The sequence below is a fragment of the Hemitrygon akajei genome, chromosome 13, assembly GCF_048418815.1.
Source record: "Hemitrygon akajei chromosome 13, sHemAka1.3, whole genome shotgun sequence".
Taxonomy (NCBI): domain Eukaryota; kingdom Metazoa; phylum Chordata; class Chondrichthyes; order Myliobatiformes; family Dasyatidae; genus Hemitrygon; species Hemitrygon akajei.
Genome location: NC_133136.1, coordinates 65,085,824 through 65,108,127, shown reverse-complemented (window position 1 = coordinate 65,108,127; position 22,304 = coordinate 65,085,824).

The window sequence follows — 22,304 nt, the reverse complement described above, 5'->3', positions numbered from 1 at the left end:
TAACTGAATCACATTGAGACTCCCTTGGGGATTATATAATATGACGTTTTCCTACCTCATGATTTACAACAGAGTAAAACAATCTATCATTTAGGAGAATTATGTTAGAAACTGACAGGAAAAAACAAATAAAATATGTAAAAATACATATATACAATACTTGGAATCTTGAGACTTTTTAAAGAATAACAAAATGAATAGCAAAGCTGTAACGAAAAATAAACTGCAAATATGAAAAGCAAAACAGCCTTACCTTGAGGAAATGATTTCAGTTTCATAATGGGATCTTCTTTTATGTGAGTTTCACATGTAAACCAGCCCATGGCTACAAAATACGGAGTTGTATTTTGGCACACAGTTTTTCTCATATTCTTTTCAGTGATGGAATGATTTAAAGATACTTTTATCTCTGTTATTCTTTTTTGAGTTCCAATTTGTGAACAGTTGAAGGAACTTGTAATATTCATGAATCCAAGCAGGGAAGCTGGATTGGTTATTTCTTTTGAGAAACTCGGGCCAATACATACTACCATGAGTATATCAACAATGTCATCTGTGAACAGACAGGTATGAGTAAGTGCATTTGTCATAAAAATGTAACTATCTGAGGGGGAAGTTTATTTTGTGGGGAGCGTTTGTTATCTGCAATGAGCCGCCAGTGAAGCTGGTTAAATAAGATACAACCAACATATTTAGACAGGCAATTTGAACATGCAGTGCAAAGAGAGAGGTGGATCTATTGTGAGCAAATGGGATTAGCATAGATGAGCAGAAACGTTGGCATGAACATAAAGGGGTGAAGAGCCAATTTCTGTGCTGCACAATTCTGTAACACTCAGACTATTTGTGGTGACTCTAGATCAGGGGTTCCCAACCTTTTTAATGCCATGGACCCCTACAATTAACTGAGGGGTCCATGGACCCCAGGTTGGGAAACCCTGCTTCAGATCAAAGATAAATTAGTTTACTTTCATTCTCTTTTTTCTTTTTTTTTTAATCTTTTTATTAATTTTAAGAAAAACATAGATGAAATATGAATACAAAGCATTTGAGAATACATAATTAATAGTTTAAATAGACAATCAGATATATAATAATCAATATATAAGGCCTCCCAAACACAGTATTTATTTAAAAGAAACAGAAAAAGAGGGGAAAAAAACCAAAAAAAAAGAAAAAAAAACTAACCAACATGGGCCATTATATAATGTTAAATACATACAGTAGTGCCAATAACTCTGAACCTCCATCCAAATAATTAAGGATAATAAAAGTAAGGTTTAGGAAAAGACCATTTAACTCATATGAAAATGTTGAATAAATGGTCTCCAAGTTTCTTCAAATTTAACTGAAGAATCAAAAACCACGCTTCTAATTTTTTCTAAACTCAAACAAGAGATAGTTTGAGAAAACCACTGAAATACAGTTGGAGGATTAATTTCTTTCCAATTCAGTAAAATAGATCTTCTAGCCATTAATGTAACAAATGCAATCATTCATTGAGATGAAGCGGATAAACGGTTATTATCCATCATTGGTAAACTGAAAATTGCAGTAAAAGGATGCGGTTGGAAATTGATTTTTAAAACTCTTGAAATAATATTAAAAATATCTTTCCAATAATTTTGTAAACAAGGACAAGACCAAAACATATGAGTCAATGAAGCAACATCAGAATGACATCTGTCACAGGTTGAATTAACATGAGAATAAAATCGAGCAAGTTTATCCTTAGACATGTGAGCTCTATGTACAACCTTAAATTGTATTAGGGCATGTTTAGCACAAATAGAGGACGAATTTACCAATAATAAAAAATTTTCCCATTGCTCAGTGGATATAGGACAATGCAATTCTTCTTGCCATTCCTTCTTAATTTTTTCTGATACATCTGGCTGTAAATTCATAATCATATTATAAATGATCTACTAAACCCTTTTGACAAGGATTGAGGGCTAAAATTCTTTCTGTAATGTCCAATGGACATTCTTTCGAAAAAGACTTTAATTCATTATACAAGAAATTTCTGACTTGCAAATATCTAAAAAAATGGGTTTTAGGTAAATTATATTTATTAGATAGCTGTTCAAAGGACATAATGTTATCATCCAAAAACAGATCACGAAAACATGTTATACCTTTTGTTTTCCATAAAAGAAAAGCTTGATCCATAGATGAAGGCCGAAAGAAATAGTTAGATATTATAGGACATGATAAAATAAACTTATTCAAACCAAAAAATTTACTAAATTGAAACCAAATTCATAATGTATATTTGACTATGGGATTAGTTATCTGTTTATTCAATTTGAATAAAGAAAAAGGAAGTGAAGATCCTAAGATTGAAATCAGTGAAAAATCTTGCACAGATTTACATTCCAAATTTACCCATTGTGGGCAAGCAGCTATAGTCAATTCTTGTGTCCAGAATATTAAATACCGTATATTAACTGCCCAATAGTAAAATCTTAAGTTTGGTAGAGCCAAGCCGCCCTCCTTCTTAGGCTTCTGTAAATATTTTTTGCCTAGTCTAGGATTTTTGCTCTGCCACAAGTAAGAAGATATTTTAGAGTCAACAGTATCAAAAAAAGATTTAGGAATAAAAATTGGTAATGCTTGAAATAAATATAAAAATTTAGGTAGTATCATCATCTTGATAGCATTAACTCTGCCAACCAATGACAAAGATAGTGGAGACCACTACTTTCATTCTCAAAAGTGCACCAATATTCAAATATTCTCAAAAGGGCACCAATAGATGTAAAATAGTCTAGAAAACAGTTCTGAGAAATTCAGAATCAGAATGAGGTTTATTATCACTGATATATGTCATGAAATTTATTATTTTGTGGCAACAGTACAGGGCAAGATATAAGAATTACCGTGTTGAAAAATACAAATAAATAGAGCAAAAGAGGAATAACAAGATACGTAGTGTTCATGGGTTCGTTGACTGTTCAGAAATCTGATGGTGGAGGGAAAATTGCTACTCCTAAAACATTGAGTGTGGTCTTCAGACTCCTGTATCTCATCCCAGAAGATAGTAATGAGAAGAGAGCATGTCCTGGATGGAGCGGGCGTTGTAATGAGTGATGCTACCTTCTTGAGGCATAGCCTCTTGAAGATGTTTTCAGTTGTGGGGAGAGTGGTGTTGTATAGGAAAGAATAGTGAGGGCTAGTAACTAGTAAACAGGGATGTAGGTTGTGCTAATGTAGTAACAGGGAACAGCAGACCCTCAAAGCCTAGAGGTAGAGACACAGCATGCAGCAATGAAGATGCCAGGTTCAGGAGTCTCATTAATCATGTTATGGCATGCAGCCATTGCTGTAATAGAAAACTGGATTTCCTGTTAGACTTGTGGAGAATCATTTTACTTTGTAATCAGGACCTAGTCAGTTACTTAATTAAGTCTTCCAGTGGCCACTATTCTTTTATCAAAACGTAGATTTACAAGTTATCTCATCAACTTCAGCCAATGCAAGACCCAAGAAAACAAACCTAGATCATCCACTCTTTCTTCATAACCATCATAGGTCAATCCTGACAACATCTGATAAATCTTTTCTGCACCAGTGCAATCACATCTTTCATGTGCTAACCAGAACTGCAGCAAGCTGCAATTAGGTAGTATTGTATGCATTTCTAGCCAACCTCCCTTCACTTATATTCTTTGCCTTAGCTAATAAAGGAAAGCATCCCGTGTACATCCTCTGTGCTGATCCGTCAAGTTAAAACAAGCAATTGCAAATGCACAGGAGACTCATCTGCCAATGGTTACATGATATTGTCACTTGTACACAATCCACACTCAGAAGTCCCACACTCCAACACTCCACCATCTCGAATGCTCAATACTCTCTCCAGGTCTGAAATCTAGGATAAGAAATTTGTCTCATTTTTAGGATTACATTTTTCCTCACACCAGAAGAGTTCAAAGTTCAAGGTTCAAAATAAAGTTATTATGAAGGTACATATATGTCATCATATACAACTCTGATATTCACTTTTTTATGGGCACACTCAATAAATCCATAATAGAATAATAACCATAATAGAATCAATGAAAGATCACACTAACATGAGCATTCAACCAGTGTCAAAAGACAATGAACTGTGCAAGTACAAAAAGAAAGAAATGTTTATAACAAAAAAAGCAATGAATATCGATAATATGAGATGATGAGTCCTTGAAAGTGAGTCACAGGTTGTGGGAACATTTCAATGATGGAGCAAGTGAAGTTGAGTGAGTTATCCCTTTTGGTTCAAAAGCCTGATGATTGAATTGAATTGAATTGAATTACTTTATTACTTGTATCCTTGATAAACATGAGGAGTAAAAATATTTATGTTACGACTCCATCTAAATGTTCAATGTGTAATTTATGGTAATTTATAATAAATAGCATGTACAACATAGTATTTTTTTCCGGTCCTGATAAAGGGTCTTGTCCCAAAATGTCAACTGTACTCTTCCATAGATGCTGCCTGGCCTGCTGAGTCCCTCCAGCATTTTGTGTGTGTTGCAGCATCTGCAGATTTTCTCCTGTTTGTGAATAATGAAGAGGACAGTTTTCTTAATGGAGGTGTTTGTTTGCATTGCTATTGATTTAGGATACATGGAATTTTCAAAGTGCAAATGAATTTTTTATCAAGGATCTTGCCCTTTATACCATTCAAAAATAACAAAAACATACTTGACTTAATTTTTTAATAAAGCATTTCTTTAAAATAATCTTTTGAATCTGCTTTGAAACAAGAACATTATGTTATTCTGGTTAACACACATGATATACTGGAGGAACTCAGAAGATCAGTCAGTATCTATGGAAAGATTTCCAGCATCAGCAGAATCTTGTGTATATGTTATTCTGGTGATTAGTGTTCTTTTTTTTACCTTTCTGCTTTATGACAGAAAAAAAAGTTGGAAAAAAAAAGATTGGACACAACTAAGCTATCAATATGCAATAAGCATTTTACATCCGTATAATTTGAGTTTAAATTCTGATGGTTTTTTACTACATTCAAAAGTCTGTAGAATACATTCCACCTACAGTCATGTAGTTTAACATTATCACTAAATTACTATCATGTATCAACAACTGGTGCTAAGAAATACCTGTTCTGAAAAATATTGTTAATTAGCAATAGAACAAAAAATGGTAGAAGCAAGCATCCTTGGAGAGATAAAGTAAAATTAACTGTTTTAGTCAATAACTTCTTATCAGAACTAATGAAAGATTATCCACCAGAAACACTAATTCTGACTCCCTCTTCAATGATGATGCCCAATCTGCTGAGTATTTGTAGGATTTTCTGCTTCATTGTAAATTTTCAGTCTCCATAGAATTTTGCTTTTAGTTTTAGTGTTAATTAGCAGTTTTTTCAATTGCATATAGCTGGACCACATGTCACTGCAAAACAAAGAAAAAGGAACAATTCTTTTCGTGAAAGTTTGCTTGGTGAGACTACAGAATATCTGTGTGTATACTTTGATGCCCGTGCATCAGACTGTAAACTATATGAAACTGAACTAACTTTTGAAAATAAAATGTGCTAAAGTGATATCCTAAAAAGGTAACTAAAAGTTACCAGTGTTGAATCTCTATCCACAGCATTTTCTATTTTTATTTCTGATTTCTGTGCTATTATTTTTGGTTTTCAATTGTTAGATTTTGGTTTTGGTTTTCAATTGTTAAACATTTCACTGTTCTATAAAAAGGACTTGAGACTTTAAAAATTTTATTTATTTGGACAGTATAAGAAATGTTCTCACCTGTGAGATGAGATATTACCCAGGAGCTACAATTACAAGATAGTTACTAATAACTACAAACTCCAGATAAAGGGAAAATTCGTTACTAGAACCTAAAGTCTGCTCTGAGGTTTAAGGCAAATTATGTTTTCAAATGGAATGTAGAAGAATTATGGGAGAAAAGAGAATAGAAAGCTATTCTGAAATTTTAGATGAATGAAATGAATGAATGAATGAAATTAATTTATTTCGGTCAGTACAAACATTTAACAAAAAGCATCATTTACAACAATGATTTCAAAGGACAAAATTACAACAAAATACATAGATATTCTTTAAACAGACAGAAAGAGTGTAGACTGAAGCTACAGCTTATTACGCCTACCCCTCTTACTTATACAACAACATATTTGGTGTCAATCATCACATCAAAAACAAAAAAATTCATAATCAAATTCCAAATATCATTTATCTACATTACTCCTATTCATTTTAAATCATGTATTTTATATTTGTTCATTAAAAAATAATTTTTAAATATTTTTTAAACTTGTTAAGTGTAGTGCATGTTTTTAAATTCTTAAAATCTTACTACAACTGTTCCATAGATTCACCCCTCTGACTGAAATACAATGATTTTTTACATTAATTCTTATCCTTTGTTTTTGAAATATACATGTTCCTCTCAAATCATGTTGGCTTTCTCTCATTTTAAACAACCTTTGGATAATTTGTGGTAGCTGTCCATTTTTTACTTTATACATAATTTGTATTATTTTAAAATCTACAAAATCTCAGAATTTTAAAGTACTTAGTTGAATAAATAGTGGATTGGTTGGCTCATAATAACTTGTCTTATTTAGAATTCGTATAACTTTCTTTTGGAGTAGAAAAATTGAATTTGTATTTGTTTTATATGTATTTCCCCATACCTCTACACAGTAAGTCATGTACGGGACTATAAATGAACAGTATAATGTATACAAAGATTCCTGATTTAAGAAATCTTGTGCTTTGTACAGTATTGCAATAGATTTTGACATTTTTGCTTTGACATAATTTATTTGTGGTTTCCAGCTTAATTTACTATCTATTACTACTCCTAAAAATTTTGTTTCAGATACCTTTTCAATTTCAACATCATTTATTCTAAGTTTACTGTATGAGTTTGGTACACGGTTTCCAAATATTATGAGGTAGCTGAAATGGGAGGAAGCTTATGTAGAGTAAATACTCAAGCAAGGTCTAATTGTGTTGAAAGTCTTGTTTTTGTGCTATTAGTTCTATGTAATAAACATGCATACATTAATGTCAAGCCTATATCAAGCTATACAACTAGACGCCTGCTCCATTTTCTCTTAAATTCTACACACTATACCATCAGTATCAACATTAACACACTCTACACTGGGTCCACATTAAAAGAGTAAACAGACATATAGGAAAGTCTCATGCTGGCCAATGATGATTGAGATGTAGTTTAAATAAGACATTAAATGTTGTTAGTGAGTAAACCAAGTAGAAAATTAAAACACTAAATCATTACTATTTTTTATTAATTTCTTCCTGGATGATTCTGCATTAATGAAAGATTTTGTACATAATGTAGAAAATACGTTGTTTGTTCGGAAATGATCAATGCAACCTCCAAAGGTCAATAATCTGACACATGGACCAAATATGACAAACCACATAAATATTTTCAGAGAAATATGAATTTGTTTGGACTTTATGGTTGCATTATATTCTCAGATTAATGTTTTGTCATATATTTCTAATTTCATTTAGTACTTATTTAGAACAGTACAATTATATTTAAAATGTTTATATTTTTTTTAAATTTCCAAACTTCTGTGACAAACAAAAATATTATATACACGAGAAAGTCTGCAGATGCTGGAAATCCAAAGCGACCCACACAAAATGCTATATGTCTGCACCAAAAGGGCCGTTTGTAACATGAACCAAATACGCCCAGTTTAATTGCATTACTATTTCCACTTTTTTATTTACTATGTTCAGCAATATAATTTCAACAATAATATAGGATGACATTTTTCTTCTAATTACCATCAGGGAAAGGGTGCACATAATCTGCTGGACATCAAAGCAGTAATTAACTGCATTCTCTAGGACTCTGGTAAAAACGAATGTGGAGATTAGGGATAATGCTTCCACAATAATGATATATATTTTATCATATCTCCTGTTTCATTAATCAGTTGGCCTTCCATAACTGAAGATGGTGCAGTAGTTCAATAGCTGAGAGTGGAGAGGATTGTTGGTGCAGGTGCTTGTTCGAAGGACATAGCATCCAGTTAAAAGAATGAAGTCATACAAGTAGGTGGATGGCAACTTGGGTAAAGTAAACACAAAAGATGAAGATGCACCTCTGTGTGTGACCAATGCAACAGAATGTGTGCCAACATGTAAAGATCAGACCTACCATTAGTAGCAGCTATAGTTAAAATTGTATTTGACACTAATAATTCAGCATTTCACCCCACCATATCCCTGCTATTGAGAACTGGATTTATGTACTTTTTAACTGTCTAGATAATGGTCTTTATTGCTGTATTTGTTCAAAGTGTCCTTAATGGAAGGGAACTGAGAATAAATATGCCTATTTTCCTATGCAAATAATAAACAAAAGTGGGCATTAATTAGCATCAAATTAATTAATTAATCTATTTATTTATTTATTTGGGGATGCAGCACAAAGTAGGCTCCTCCCCCAGCAACCCCACAACCCGATTCACCCTCGACTAATCACAGGACAACTTACAAAGACCAGTACACCTAAGCTGCATGTCTTTGGGCTGAGGGAAGAAACCAAAACACGCGGGGAAAACCAATGCATTCCATGGGGACAATGTACAGAGATTCCTTACAGAATGGTGCTGGACTTGAACTCTGAACTCCAGAGTGCCCCAAGCTGTAATAGTGTCATGCAAAGCGCTATACTACCATGGCGTCAATCAATTAACCGTCTTATTCATAGGTAACCAAGATGACTTTTCTGGATGTTCTGCTTAGCCTTAGAGCTCCCTGGCATTGGGGACAGAATAAAAGGAACTCTACTGCTGGTGTTACGTGCCAGCCAGAGAAAGACCCGATGCTGACATTGTTCAAAAATAGAGACACACTTCATTTCCTAATCATGCCCATTTTCATCATAAGTAAAATTTAAAAAGAAAAAACTTCCAAAAGATTTGCACATTCATTGATTACAAAACTGTTGAGTGCTGGGATTTACAGAATGATATTCTGTAATAATACAGAATTATATTCATATAGAGAATCTAATAGAAAGATTATTCCTCAGGACCTACAGTTGTTATGCAGAATGAATCACCAACACACTTTCCAGTAAATGTATTTAAAATGGACTCTGTTACCAAAAGCAAAAGGTTGTTAGTCAGATAGGTTAACAATCAGTATTTAGTGAAAGCAGCCTGTGTAAAAAGAATATAGAATCCCAGCAGAATACCACATCCTTTTCCAGACTTGCATGCTATTTAGGGTTGATTTAATAAATATGCTTCAGGATGTATAAACAGCTCACCATGATATCACATAAAATGATAGCTAAATGTGCTGCCAAATGTTTTATAGTCTCAAACATGAATATTGCAAATTTTAACTTAAGTCAATTGAAAATTAAAATACACTCCAAGCAGTAAACTGCGCCTATTAGTAAAGCCTTCTTTCAATGGTATAAATAGAGAAAGATAAAAAGCAATAAAAGTGTGACTGAACTTTGTAACTAAATGTTAGTGCTAAAAACAGCTTAAAGTGATCTAAAATTAAAAGTTTCTTCACTCCATTGCCGCTTCATTTACTCACCAGGTTAACCAAAATTTTAGGGGAGATCCTTAGACAGATTTTTGTGAAGAGAAAAGGCACTTTGCATCTGTGATTCTTACCTTCAGGTGAGAGGAAGAAATCAGACAAGCAGATAATGTAAACAGCCAAAGCAATTGTTATTATTTTCATGAGGACCATTCTTGCCATGGTTTCAACACATGGTTAGTCAGTGCTGAGTTATAGACTGTCTGTCTGCTGTAAGTTCCTTCCTATTCTCATTCATTTCCACAAGGGGGGGGGGGGGGTGGGATGCGTTAAGAAAACTACCGAGTCTGTTTTGGATTGTTCATTTGTTAGAAACAAATGTACAATTTTGGATTGCATCACTTTGTAAAAATATCATTAGTTTCTGCAAGACTGCCATACGAAATATGAATATTATATTGAAATCTTCGTGCTACCTCAATAATACAATAGTTTAAAGCTCTAAGCAGCTGTGCACCTCAAAACAAAAGGAGCCTGATTCACCTTCTGATCATCCTGACTCATTTAAATCAGATGATGAAGTTAGGAAATCAAAGCTGACACAAGTGGAGTAATATTCTGTTTTTTGTTTAAGATTGTTTTCATGTAATGCCAAACATCGGTAAAGGTACATGTAAACCAGTGTTATGTGGCGATGTCCTAATATGCCGACCAATAGCATCAAAAGATAAATGCTTCAAATGTCTGGCTTTCATGTTTGAATAATAGTGATTATATCATTGTTGGAAAAAGGTCAGAAATTACCATTTGAATAAACATGATGAATCTGCCACCTATTAACTTGCACTAATGTTTTAGGGATAGGGTTGTTTTGAAGACATGCATTAAATCTCTGCAATTAGTAAGAATATCACCAGATGGAATTTCTACTTACTATTATTTAGATTTAGCTGTCAAATCAAAATTTCAATGTTGATCTTAACGACATAAAGCTGATCTATTTTAAACTGCTCGAGATAATAATATAATTAATTAGCAATAAACCTCTCCTCTTGTTGCAGCATGGTATCCTTTCAGCAATTATAGCATAGACATATTGGTCTTGTTTCCTAGATCCTAAAGACAAACAAGAAGGAAGCTACCGCCCTGGGTGAGTTGTCTTTGTGGGAGAGTCAGGAAAAGTCCAGGGTAATACACATTGTGGTTATACTGTGAGATAAGTAATCCACAGCACTAGACGGGCAGTCAAGGAGAAGAATTTAAAACTCACCACTGCAGTTGGTAAGTTTGAATTCAATTAATCAAATAGATGTGGTGTAAAAACTTAGAATCACTATTATTGACTAAGAAACTACCAGATGTTGCGAAAGTTTCTTTCAAACATGTCTGATCATAATAGGATTTGACAGGGTAAATGCTGAGATGTTTTCACTGGGGTGGAAGGATCACAGAGAAGTCGATATGGCTACAGTATGGGGGGGGGTTGTTATCTAAAATTGACAAGTGTAAAACATTTTTCTGTAAGAAGAAAGTGAATCTCTGGAATTCTCCACCATGCAAGTTAGTAGTGTGGTTAAGATGGCGTATGGTGTGTTGGTGCGTTGGACTTCATTAGTCGAAGGATTAAATTCAAGAGCCACGAGTATAAAACTCTGGTTAGACCAAACTTGAAGTACTGTGTTCAGTTCTGGTCACCTCATTATAAGAAGGATTTGGAAGCTTAAGAGAAGGTACGGAGGAGAATAATAGGATGCTGCCTGTCTTATGAGGAAAGGTTGGGCTTTTTTCTTAGGAGTGAAGGAGCAAGAGAGGTAACTTGACAGAGGTGTCTAAGATGATAAGAGGAATTGATAGCATGGACAGTTTACCCAGGGCAGAAATAGTTAACATGAAAGGGCATAATTTTAAGGTGATTGGAGGAAAGTATATGGGAGATATCAGAGGTAGATCTTCTACACTGAGAGTGGTGGGTGCATAGAACATCTGCCACAGGTGGTGGTAGAAACAGATATATTAGGGACATTTAAGAGACTCTTAGGCAGGCATATGGATGAAAGAAAAATGGAGGGCTATGTGGGAAGGAAGCATTAGATTGAACCTGAAACAGGTTAAAAGGACAGCACAACATCATGGGCTGAAAGACCTGTACTTGCTGTACTGTTCTATGTTCTATGCCCTATGAGAGTGGTGGGCTACAGATCATAGATCTATTTTAGGTGATTTATGGTAAATATTTGAGAAATCAAACAGTTGAGGGGAACAGGCACAGAAGAAGATTGAAGGCCAACAGTGTGACGAGAGGTAGAATGATAAGCACACAAGTGCTGGAGTATCCAATACAAGAATCGAGACACGATTTCGAGACTTAGACAAGAACAGGGTTCTGGACTAGACGGTAGATAAGAACCTGACGAGACTAGACGAGAATCCAAACAATTCAGAAATCCTAAACTGCAATCACAGACTGAACCAACGTTGAGCTGAACTGGAGTTCAGGTGCTCATTAATTCTTAAAGCCAAAACATGGCCGCCAATTAGCAGAGTGGTCCAGAATCTTTAACAGGACCATGCTAGCTATCCATGCCCTGGAGGATGGCACTGTCGGGTGCATACCATAACAAGCAGTGATCAAGCATGATCATATTGAATGGGAGCAGAATTAAGCCATTCACTCCATTGAGTCTGCTCCATCAATCCATCGTGGCTGATTTGTTATCATTCTCATCCTCATTCTCCTGCTTTCTCCCCATAACCTTTGATGCACTTACTCATCAAGAACCTATCAATCTCTGCTTTAAATATGGCCAATGACTTGGCCTCCACAGCAGTCTGTGACAATGAATTCCACAGGTTCACCTTCCTCTTGCTAAAGAAATTCCTCTTCATCTCTTTTCTAAAGGAATGACCTTGTATTCTGAGGCTGTGCCCTCTGGTCCTGAACTCTCCAACTATAGGAAACATCCTCTCCACATCCACTCTATCTAAGCCAGGATCAGCAACCTTTTTTGCCTCTGTGGGCCAGATCGCATATTAATGAGCAGACGGTGGGCCAGATAAATGTCATAAAAAACTTGAAATATGGGAATTAGCAATTTAAATACATCTGGTTATATTTTGCCTCAAATTAATGAATAACACATGCTAGAAAATCATTTGTGCTTAAGGTTGCCTACCCCTGATCTAGGCCTTTCGATATTCAAAGGGTTTCAATTAAATCCCCCCGTCATCCCTCTAAACTTCAGTGAGTAAAGGTCCAGAGCCATCAATATGTTAACCCTCTCATTCCTGGGATCATTCTCATGAACCTCCTCTAGACAGTCTCCAATGCTAACACATTCTTTCATAGATAAGGGATCCAATATTTTGTTGGTGATGTGGTGGACAGTGAAGGAAGTCATCTTAGATTATGACAGGATCTAAATCATCTGGGAAAGTGAGCCAAGGAATGGCAGGCAGAACATAATTCAGACAACAATGAAGTGTTGCATTTTGAGAAGTTAAACCAGGGCAGTATATACTAAGTAAATGGTAGAGCCCTGGATAATGTTGTAGAAGAGGGGCCTGGGGGTACGGGTACTTGGTTCCTTGAAAATGGCAGCACAGTGGGCAGATCTGATTACCATTTTGTAGGAAAGATGAGATTAAGCTAGAGAGGGCTTCAGAAGAGATTCACAAGAATGTCACAAGACTTGCCAGCAACACATATGAATGAATAAGTATATTTGTTGACTTCAATACATGTGCATGTATTTATGAGAAGCCTTTTTGGTAAATTAGGCAGTTCCACAGTTAATCATACAATAAATAGAGTAACATTAGTACTCACCCTGAAAATGTTTTCATTTTATACACTTTTGTTGCATAAAAGCTCTTGTAATCTTATGTCCTGATAGATCAGTTTAATTTATCCAACATTCCTGTTTAATTTAATTTAGCATAATTAGGGCACCATGGTGGTGTAGCAGTTAGTGTGATGCTATCATAGCTTGGGGCGTCAGAGTTCAGAGATCAAATCCAACGTTGTCCGTAAGAAGTTTTTGCGTCCTTCCCGTGAGTTACCTGCAGGTGATCCGGTTTCCTCCCACAATCCAAAGATGTACTTAACCTACAAACATGTGGGTTAATTGGTCACTGCAAATTGACCCAGGATTATGCTAGGTGGGTTGTTGGACGATGTTGGACACACTTTAGTGATAAATAGATAAAAATAAAATAAATAATTCAAGGTTATGTGTTGCCATTTCAGTTATTCTGATGAAGTATGCTAGAAGTCATACTATTTCATGTTTGGTTGACCACAACAGTCATTTGACAGTGAAACTCAAACTTGTGGCCCTTGTTTTGTATTCTTCCAAAAATTAATATTTCTCCTGTCTCTTCAAGAACTAGAACTAATGAGAGCATACTTGCTATCTCTCCCAAACTGGGATTATTATAGATAGATAGATAGATAGATAGATAGATACTTTATTCATCCCCATGGGGAAATTCAACTTTTTTTTCCAATGTCCCATACACTTGTTGTAGCAAAACTAATTACATACAATACTTAACTCAGTAAAAAATATGATATGCATCTAAATCACTATCTCAAAAAGCATTAATAATAGCTTTTAAAAAGTTCTTAAGTCCTGGCGGTTGAATTGTAAAGCCTAATGGCATTGGGGAGTATTGACCTCTTCATCCTGTCTGAGAAGCATTGCATCGATAGTAACCTGTCGCTGAAACTGCTTCTCTGTTTCTGGATGGTGCTATGTAGAGGATGTTCAGAGTTTTCCATAATTGAACCTACTCAGCGCCCTTCGCTCAGCTACCGATGTTAAACTCTCCAGTACTTTGCCCACGACAGAGCCCGCCTTCCTTACCAGCTTATTAAGACGTGAGGCGTCCCTCTTCTTAATGCTTCCTCCCCAACATGCCACCACGAAGAAGAGGGCGCTCTCCACAACTGACCTATAGAACATCTTCAGCATCTCACTACAGACGTTGAATGACGCCAACCTTCTAAGGAAGTACAGTCGACTCTGTGCCTTCCTGCACAAGGCATCTGTGTTGGCAGTCCAGTCTAGCTTCTCGTCTAACTAATTTAATGTTGGTAAATAAAAGAAATTGCTACATCAAGAATTATCATTCTTCACTATATTCAGGTCTAGAATACAAGAGCAAGGATGTGATGCAGAGGCACTGGTGAGGCCTCACCTTGAGTATTGTGAACAGTTTTGGGACCCTCATCTTAGAAAAGATGTGCTGGCACTGGAGAGGGTCCAGAGGAGGTTCACAAGGATGATTCCAGGAATGAAAGGGTTACCATACGAGGAACGATTTTGTGGCTCTGGGTCTGTACTCGCTGGAACTCAGAAGGATGAGGGGGAATCTCATCGAAACCTTTCAAATGTTGAAATGCCTAGACAGAATAGTTTTGTAAAGGGTGTTTCCTGTGGTGGGAGAGTCTAGGACAAGAGGGCACAGCCTCAGGATAGAGGGGCACCCTTTCAAAACAGAGATACGGAGAAAATTCATTAGCCAAAGGGTGGTAAATTTGTGGAATTTGTTGCCACATGCAGCTATGGAGGCCAGGTCATTGGGTGTACTTAAGGTAGAGATTGATAGGTTCTTGATTGGACATGGCAACAAAGGTTACGGGGTGAAGGCTGGGAACTGGGGTTGAGGAGGAGAAAAAAAATGGATCAGCCATGATTGAATGGTGGAGCAGACTTGATGGGCCAGTGGGCCTAATTCTGCCCCTATGTCTTATGGTCTATGGTCTTATGAAATCATTTAAATCTGTAGAAAAAGTCAGCAAGGGGAAAGAGAGGAAAAAAGTAAAGCCTATGACAGGATGAAGATCAAGTGGAATTAAATGACACAAATAGTGGTGGTATCATTTGAAAGAGAGTGGTAAAGAATAATGGACATCAAAAGTGCGTCAAGAGGAAGATTATGTAGAAGGAAATAAATAACATCTAAAGTTACCAGTAAAAGCAAGAGAAGAATCTGGGGTAAGATATAAAAATGAATGATTCATGATACTGCTGAATTCAAAAAGACTGTAATGACAAGTTGAAAAATCTCTCAAACTTGCTTTGAACTTTGTTAGAGCAGTACAGAAATCAAATGATAGACTGGAATGGGATGGAGAATTACTGGTAACTGGCAATTGTTAGATTTACATTAACCTTTCAGTGTGAACAGGAGTATTCTTGCCAAGTAATCAGCTAATCATCTGGAAGCACAGTCAGGTTATTGCTTTATCTGGATACCTATTGTCACAACCACAGATTCAGCAGATACAGCAATCACAGATACAGCAATTGCACTTGTGAATATGCACATGTCAGCTAATTATTATTTAACAGTGATAGTACTTAACTCCATACTTGTCATCGTAGTGCTTGTCGAGACTTGGACGAAGCACAGCAATGATTCGCTGCCTGTTTGCATTTGGCCTTGCCTGAGAAATCGGACTGTCAAGTCAACTGAATCTGAAGACTGGCGGTATTCGTTAAATATTTAGATGTTCTTTTCAGCCACAGAGTAGGCTTTGTTTCCCGTTTGAGAGTTTTAGTTAACAGCCCTGTTTGGCCTAGCATTTATTATTTTATTTTCCCTTTAACACTGCTTGTATTAAAGTTCTGTGAACTATCAAAGCGCTTCAGTGTCTCTCACTCCGCACTTGAGCCATATCTGAACCTGGTGACACCTATAAAATGAGAAGGTGAGGGAGGGTGGCATTTCCTATGGTTTACTTATATTTATTTATTTAGAGAATACAACACGGTAACAGGCCCTTCCGGCCCAATGAGCCCATGGCGCCCAAATACATTCAAGCAACTAATTAACCTACCAACCCCAATGACTTTGGAATGTGGGGGAATCTGAAGCACCCGGAGTCAGAGGTTGCATGTGAAGAGAAGTGGGTAGTACAGCTGGAGATGGAACCGAGGTCCTGAGCATCCCACAGTGAAAATTCCCGTAAAGGGGAGACGTAAGCAAAGGTATGTCTGGTGATAGCAGTACTTACAGAATTTTCTGCTTCACTTCAGGTTTCCAATGTGGTATTTTATTTCTTTTACATTAGATCTATTACATAAGGACCCAACTCTGTTGTACCATTAGAATTTGTAAACCAGTGCCTGTTTTCCTAATCTCACCCTCACCATTTCCACAGGCTTCGAAGTATACACATTGTGATAATCACAGGCTTCTGAGATGATCATTCCTGACCCTAGACACATACCTGACAAGACTGGGTGCAAAGCACGCCGACATTGGTTCCTGCAATTCCAAGACCGATGTTATCAGCCAATAGCGGAATGGAGTGCGAGTATCCATTGGGTTCAGACTGCCAATCTCCTTGTTCTATAAGCGCACATTTACCAGAAGGTGTCACTGCAAAGCTGTTTGAAAAAGTTGAGAATTTGACCAAAATCAATATATTTCAAAATTTCAATACAGGACAGAAGGAAAATAATATACAGCAATGTTTAATCCAAAAATTATCTTTGCACAACGAGGAAAAAGTTAAATTAGAATTGGAACATTTGTTCAAATTTGTTGTGATTAAAGTGTTTATATAAAATATTTTTCTTTTCTAACTGGTGGTATTTTATGGAAGGAAATAATTTACTTTTAAAACTATGAAAATAAATATAGTTATTTTAAATCTTGGCACAACAGAAACAATAAATCATAAAGGTATTTGCTTCTGTATATGTAATATCAATCAAATTAACCAGATGCAATTAAAAATATTTACTTAACTTTCTGCCTTTTCTCCCAAGATGTAATGATGTCCATTATTTTCATTAGGAAGCTAGTAAAGTAGTAGGATCAAAAATTGAAGTACCCTTGGTTACTAAATATTTTTGAGGATGCTAAGGAATTGCTGATGTCCTACTAGGTGCCTTACATATTATTTTTGGCTTGTAAAGTTAGCAATGGAAAATATTGCAAATGATTGACGTAAGCTGTCACTAAAAGATGGAATAGCAACTTAGTTAACAAGTATAACAGAGTTCTAGAAAACAATTCAGTTCCTCAAATGGACGTTTTATTTGAAATCCTTCGATTAAAGTATTTACAGCTTGTGCTGTGTACATTGTGGTCAAGCTAAGAGTCATGTAGCCATAACTGTGGAGAAACCACCAAGAATCCAACTCTTCCTTATCAAGCAAGTCAATTAATAATTTCTGTTCTTGTTGTGAAAGAAAACAATCTATACTTTTTAAACCAAGAACTATGATTCATCACCTTAATTGCAGATAATACCAAAAAAAAGGGATTTGCCAAAATAGGGATTTTAAATTCCCTCTAACCTACGGACACCCTGAAGGCATGTAATACGAGCATAGATTGGGACCATGATGTCTTCCACAAATGACCCTCTTGAACTAAATATCAGCAAGGCATAGTGAGAAACTATAAATTATCATAACAGAATGGACTGACCTCTGTCTGTGGCAGCAATACTGTCACTTGTCTTTCATTAACTTGGCAGAGTTCTACTAGGAAGAATTAGTAGTTTCATATAAAAAATTTAAAGAGGTCATCTAGACATCTGCCCCCACACTGTCCTTTTCACCCCTCCCCTCCCTGCACTCCAGCAATTCCATATCACTTCATGGCATTTATGTCTGACCTGTACTTTGTTATTTTGTTTTGTACATTGTTATTGAAAAACTTGAAATATCCACGATTGGCAGATTGCTGTGCAATACAATGATGAATGTTTAATACATTAAGAAGTACAGTTATGCTGCAGATATTTTGAGCTTCCATCTTCATTTTATTTTGCTACCAGATTGCATAAGTTTTCTAATTTTATAATTCCTTGTTTTATAATTTTGTAGCTTGAATAATTAATAATTCTGGGGTGTCTCAGAATGGCAGAAAATATTCCATGATTTTCAGCACCTGTTGGGGAGTCTTTGTGGAGAAACATTGTTGACTGAGCTGGAAGCATGGTTCAAGTAACTGTTGAAGGCTTTTTCAACAATTTTGGTCCATTTCTTGCCAAAACCCACCTCTACTCTAACCCACAAAATGCCATTTACCTACTGGAAGGTCTTACCCCATGGTGATGTGGGGTCTTACCTTGGAGGGCTGGATGGGGCTATTCAGCATGTTCATGCAAGCTGAGTCACACAAAGTAAGGGCAACACTTTTCAAAGATAAATGGTGGATTTGTGTGGCTTGCCACTGATTGTAAGTTTGGTGTCATTATATAATTGAGAAGCCTGCATGGCTTGAATTCAGTATCTTCACTGCCTTTGGGTTATCACTGCCTGTCTAACATCTAATCTAAGAACACTGGAACACTACACTGTAGCCCAGAAACAGGCCCTTCTGCCCATCTAGTCCATGCTGAACTATTACTCTGACTAGTCCCATTGACCTTCACCCAGAACATAGCATTCTATACCACTCCCAAATATGTACCTATCCAAGTTTCCCCTACATGTTGAACTTGAACCCCTATCCATGACTTCACTGGCAGCTCCTTCCAAACTCTCACTAACCTCTGAGTGAAGGAAATCCCCCTCACGTTCTTCTTAAATATTTCACCTTTCACCCTTACTCATAACCTCTAGTTCTAGTCTCAACCACCCTCAATGGAAAAAGGGTGGTTGAGACTATTTGGGAGTGGTATAGAAGGCTATGTTCTGGGTGAAGGTCAATGGGACTAGTCAGAGTAATAGTCTGCTTGCATTTACCCTATCTATACCCATCATAATTTTATATACCTCTATCAAATCTCCCCTCATTCTCCTATGCTCCAAAGAATAAAGTCCTGATCTATTTAATCTTTCCCTATAACTCAGGTCCCCAAGTCCTGGCACTTCCTTATAATTTTTTCTGCACTTTCAATATTATTGATATGTTCCCGTAGATAAGTGGCCAGAACTGCACACAATATTCCAAATTAGGCCTCGCCAATACTTTACTCAATACTTTGAGTACTCCTGTACTCAATACTTTGATTTATGAAGCGCCAAAGGCTCTCTTTATAACCTTATCTACCTCTGAAACCACTTTCAAGGAATTATGGATCAGTGTTCCAATATCTCTCTGTTCTACCACACTCCTCAGTGCCCTACTGCTCATGGTGTAAGTCCTACACTGGTTTATCCCCCAAAGTGCAACACCTGACACTTAACTGCATTAAATTCTGTCTGCCACTTTACTGCCCATTTTTCCAGCTGGAACAGATCCAGCTGCAAGCTCTGATAGCCTTCCTCACTATCTACTATGCCGCCAATCTTGTCATCCACAAATTTGCTGATCCAGTTTATCACATTATCATCCAGATTGCTGATAAAAATAGCTAACAATATTGGCCCCAGCACCAATCCCCATGTCACACCACTAGCTAAGGCCTTTAGCTAGACAGGTAACCATCTGCTTCCACTCACTGGCTTCTTTTGCAAAGCTAATGTCTAATCCAATTTACTATCTCATCCTGTATGCTAAGCAACACAACCTTCTTGACCAAACTCCTTGTTACAAGGAGGTGAGTTGAGAGCAGACCCAAGTGCAGGACACAGACACAGAGGTAGTATAAACAGAACGGTGTTTATTGATAGTTACCAGGAAGGCCAGGGAGCGAGGACAAAAATGCCAACATGGACATAAACGTTGGATAACAAACCAGTAAAACCTGGACTAGGACTTGGACTTGGATTCGGACTCAGAACTTGGTTCTTGACTCGGACTTGGAACTTGGATCTTGATGTGGACTCAGAACTTAACTGGGACTCAGCCTGGACTCGGAACTTGACTTGGAGCCTAGAATTGGAACACGAAGCCTGGAACTGGAACACAGCTTGGGGCCTGGACCTGGACGACGAGGAGACAGCCTAACCAACTTATAGTAGCAGCAAACAGCTGGACCTACTCAGCTGGAAGGACTTGGACAATGAAGAGACAGAATACCCAACTCAGAGTAGCAGCCAACAGCCGGACCTACTCAGCTGGAAGGACTAGGACAGCAGGCTTTTGACCCGACCCAGAAACTGCGAATGCCAGGCTCCCAACTCAACCCAGTCTCAGCTGGCCATGAAAATGACAAAATTCGAATCTTACTTGGAGTAGCGGCGAAACAGTCAGCAACTCAGCTGAACACAAAAACGACTGAATTCACTCAGCGGCCACAGCACTGAAGCAACTAGAGTTCACGATTCTCAGGGGCCCCAAGTGCAGCACAGCTGCCTTGCTGAGATGACTGGCTTCCGGTGACTGGTTACTGGTGACGAACTTCTGATGACGGTCCAACACTCAGTAGCTGTAAACCAGAGTCCTTTTATGCTGCCAGTTCAAAATGAAGATCAGGTGCCTTAATCAAGGCGCCCAACGGAACATGGGGAAAAGGAAATAACTGGAATGAGGAGTCCACAGACCGGACCGTGACACCCCCATGTGAGACCTCGTCAAAAGCCCTGCTAAAGTCCATGTAGACATTATCAACCACCTTGCCTTCATCAACTTTTCTAGTAACTTCCTCGAAAAACTCTGTAAGATTGGTTAGACATGATCTACTACGTATCTAGCACTGGATGAGCAGCAATTTCCTCTAATTATGAAGACCAAAGCCATTATCTTTTTGCCCCACAGCAAAGCCATTGTCTGGGCAGAAGTTCCATCCAGTTTCCTGGTTTACAGCCCAAGGCTGAGTATTAGCTGCATCTACCCTTAACTTCCTGGGTTGAATGTACAACTCTAGATTTTCTCCACCGCCAAGGCAGCTGTTAAAATTGTTCATTAACTCGCTTGCCCCAGACCATCGTTTGTTGAACACCTCATCTATACTTTTGTTTTCTTTGTTCTCAACTACTGCAATACTCTATACTTCTCACTTCTGGATGAACATGGTTGTAACTACATAGATCTGTGCTGTGACCAACCATCACTGAGGATCAGAATATTCTCAGAGCCTTCTTCTACCATTAAGCGAATGGGCTTTTACAATAATCTGTTTGGTGGTAATTATTTGAGACTTTCTTTTATCATTGCAAATTAGTAAATTCCACAGCTGCCAGAATGCAACTTGAAATTTAGTTGCCAAATTTGTAGTCCAAGACCATGTTATTAATGAAGCTGTATTTCATCCAATTAAGTAGGGATTGTTCCGTTATACCCCTAAATTGCTCCTGTAGATGGTGGAAAGTCTTTGGGGAGTTACAATGTGTTTCATTCACCAAAAATATCCAGTGCCTTACTTATTCTTTAAGCATTTATACAGTTGGTACAGTTTAAGGACTTAGTCAGAGATTATCACGTCCTGCTATGTTGGTAGGGGACAACTCAAAGTCAAGGTTCTTTCCTGTTGGAAATGGTCACTACTTGCCATTTGTTAGTTTTTAATTGCCCTGGCCCAACTGTGGTCCTGTTCCATACAGATATGAATGTTATTATATAAACTACAAATGGAACTAAATATTGTGCAATCTCAATGTCTCTGGATCCCTCTCATTTCAATGGTTCCAATAGCATAACGGTTTATGTTAATAACCTTACCAGTCTTTAATGGGGAAGTAGATCAGGTATTGTGGCATCCAGATCACAAAATATGAAAAACTGAACAGCCAAGATATAAAAATCAGACCCTGACTAGTTGGCAGTAAAACATACAAAACAGTATAGATTATTTTTGACCAGCACCTACTCTTTTTGCATTAAGTTTACTGAGTATTTAAAAAACTCCCCCAACCATTTAATTTTTCAAATGCAAGTGAAGAGTCTTGTTAACACAATGAATGAAGG